A 3,636-nucleotide genomic window follows, 5' to 3' on the forward strand; every position below is an offset into this window, starting at 1 on the left:
TGATGTGATCTAGTTTAAAAGGAATGTGAACTTTCTGTCATGACAGTAGCTGCTTAAATAGCATTTACTAATTGGGCTATTATGCCCTGATTATGAGAACACTCTTGTATTTTTTATGGTTGCTGTGGTAAATGTTTAGTATGTTATTGACAAATGTTTTGACAGCGTTAATCGGGCATGGTGATGGGCGAGCTAAGGGAAAGTAGCCCCAAACCCATTGAGTAAAGGATTTATCGTCGGATGTACTAAATGGAATACGGTGTCCTGCTAATTGCTCCCGATAGGATCAGTTCCCGGAATTACCGCCTTGGCCGTTCCTGGTGTACCTCAACCGGTGTAGTCCAAGATTTTTAGGGATAAAATTGCGGAACATCGTGTTCTATTAAAGTTACCCCTCTTTCACCAAAAAAATCTTTTAACCTGACAAAAATATCGGTCTGCTTACTTCACTCACTAACACACATCGGGGATTTATTGGGGGAAGGGGTAGCATAAAGGTATTAGACTTCCGTCATAGTGGTGCATTTTGAAGGTAGGAGAGACTTTCGCTTCGAAACCCCAAATACACCACATTCATTGATGCTAAGAGCGTTGCAAGTATTTGCTGTTTTTTACCTGTACAGTGAAGTGATGCATTGTTTAGAGCTTTGAGATGAGATGATGACCTGGCGAGGTAATTCCAAAAAAATTTACAACATTCTTTGACTAGGATAGGATTAAAAGTATTTATTTTTTGAGGGCAGACTCAACTGGTCCCGTAAGCCAGGTACCCTACTTCTACTGGTCCCAGTCTCAAGTAAGGTCTCTTAATCCGCACTTCCACTGGTCCCGTCGGCAGCCCCTTTGTAATTTGTCTAACAGGATTACGGCTAGTGTTTGTATAGCTATCAATGCCCATTCATCAGTAGGAGGAAGGGGCCTGATGTGTTTTGCTGTCTCTAAAAACACATGTTTGGAGAGTGTTGATAGATTTAGATAGTGTTACCAGTAACATTAAAAAGTACAGCATTAATGTTTATATACTTGTGAGTGTTTAAATAGTGATTCAGCGAATGAGTTTCAGTAATATGGCAGGTTATAGAGTTCATTGGGTTTTAATTCCTAGGGATACTAATACACAGTGTTGTGAATAATTTTCGATTATTTCGTGCTGAAAATATTTATTATAAAATACAAATGCTAGAAAACTAGAGTTTTGTCTTTACATTGCTCAGAATCATAATTTTTTTATGTTTTTTTCCGTGTTTATACATTAAAGAAGCCGAAACCAGTAGTATCTTACCTGATAAAATATGGCCTCACTACTTTTTAAATAAACTTACGGACGTTTAACACCCCAATTTTGTGCGATTTTTGTCTCAAGTTTTCTCCCAATTTTTATCACATAATCATCTATGAAATAGCGAACAGCTGTTCGGATCAAGATTATTTTTCTTTACATTCTTTAGATGTCACTGATATGTTTACATTGAATGTTGTTTACAAATACCGCAATCATTTCCGATCACGTTTCAAAAGCAAATCCAAACCAAGTTGGATTAAAACCGTTTTTCCTTACATAACCGATATAATTAATAGCAAACTCAATAATTTGTAGGGTAACCGTAAATGAAAATAGAGATTCTTTGTGTATAAAAGTTTTCTTGAGTTTTGATAACCGGGAAAAGACCTTAAATCAGTGTTTTATATTGGTGGGAAACTTACATTTTTACATAAGCGTTACCAATAGCTTACATAAATAGCTCATTGACGGCACTTCAATGGTGGTTGTGTAAAGTGACAACATCGAAGTATTGACAACTGCAGTGGGTGATTGTATTGTGTATTGTGGGTGATTGATTTTCCAATGTGTCTTCTCAACGCTATGTGCTGCTGGTTTTACACTAAAATGTCTCCTTAAAAATTGTCACATTTATTCCCTATTTCAGAATCAGCAAGAAAAGTTCTCAGTGGCATTATGAGGGGTCGTTCGATATTCCATTTTCTGATTGGGTTCGCGTGAAGAATGTAGAATCAAAATACAACTGGGAATTGTTGCAGTACGTAATTAGGGAGTCAGCAAAGGCAGTTTTTACAGCAAGTTGCGTAATTACTTTCACGAGCCACCGCGTCAATAAAACTTCAAAGACGATATTCACAAAGTTAATTCCAGTTGTTGTGTATTACGGCAAATGCAAATTCGAATCATGTAAAAGACAGTTTGTTTTCAAAATTTATGAATCAAATTCTTTGACATTGAAAGTTTTTTCCAACGACGAACCAAATCATGAGGGTGGGCAGAGAAGTAGCCAGCTAAGGGGGTACGAACGTGTCATTGTTCAAGAAGAACTTGTGAAAACTCGTCCGCATGCGTTTAGGATGAACCAGATTTCCCAATGCAACCGTCAGTCTGTTCTTGCCGGCAATTTAGGAGCGATTCGTTCATTGGAAGTCTTCCAGAAAGCTCGGTCCGAGAAAGCGATGCGCGGTGATTTGCATGAGGATGACATGGTTGATTTGTACGCCATTGCAAAAGCTGATGCTAAAATGGAAAAATCAGAATGCTTTGTTCATGATGTCAGCTACCCTCTAAAGGTTTGTATGTATAGCACCACCCAGTTGGAAACACTCATGAAATGTTTAAAGAAAAATGAGACCTGTGTATTACATGTGGACAGTACTGGATCAGTTGTTCGGCCTGTTGACAAGGAGTATAAAACTGTGTATTACTATGCTGGATGTACTAACATTTCAGGTAAACTGTTGACGTTGATGGACTTTGTGAGTGTGCAACATGACATAACCACTGTAACTTCCTTTTTCAGTAAATTTCTCTTTTTTAAGCGCAAGGTAACAACAAAACCACTGTTTTCCCATATTGTCATTGATTTCAGTCAAGTATTGCTTCAGTCAGTGATAAATGCTTGGTGTAAGATTTCAATTGACACTTACTTGAAGAAAATGTTCACATTTGCAACGAAACAAAGAAGAAACGTTAAACCCCCGACTGTACATCTCTGCTGCAGTCATTTTATGCACATGGTGTCTGGTGACCTAAAAAAGTTAAACATCAATGGACCTCTGAAAAATTTCATTTTGCAAGCTATGGCAGTTCTTTTGAACTGTAATGATTTTGAACAATTTAAATGTAAACTGAAACATCTCTTAACTGTCTGTTTAAATTCAAACTTGAATCAAAGTGTTTTGGATTCAATTGCATTGATTGATAGCTCTGGTGAAACATGTGTTGTTTCAGATGACATCCCCAAAAATGACAGCTCCTTTACGAAAGAAAGTTTTCCTCTGTATAAAAAAAGTCCGTTTTACGATGTTGGAATGTCAATTGAAAAGGATGTAATGAATGCTATTGATTGTGAAAGTTCCGAACACACTGAAAAGAACAGCCTGTACTGCCCAACTTTTTCAAAATTATTTTTGAATAGGTACATGCCCTACTCTCCACTATGGTCAGGCTTTGTAATCAGACATTCAGATATTGACAGAAACCCCAATTGTAGATTCAGCAACGCAAATGTAGAGAATCATTTTCGACATGTCAAGGAAAGTGTTTTGGAACATCAAACTAATCTAAAAGTAGGTAGGTTTGTAAAGTTGTTGAAAGAAAGGATTTTTTCCATCTGCAAGGAATTGACTTTG

Source organism: Macrosteles quadrilineatus, unplaced genomic scaffold (genome assembly GCF_028750875.1).
Source record: "Macrosteles quadrilineatus isolate MER2022 unplaced genomic scaffold, UCM_ALF_1.0 Scaffold_2__2_contigs__length_208266976, whole genome shotgun sequence".
Classification (NCBI taxonomy): Eukaryota; Metazoa; Arthropoda; class Insecta; order Hemiptera; family Cicadellidae; genus Macrosteles; species Macrosteles quadrilineatus.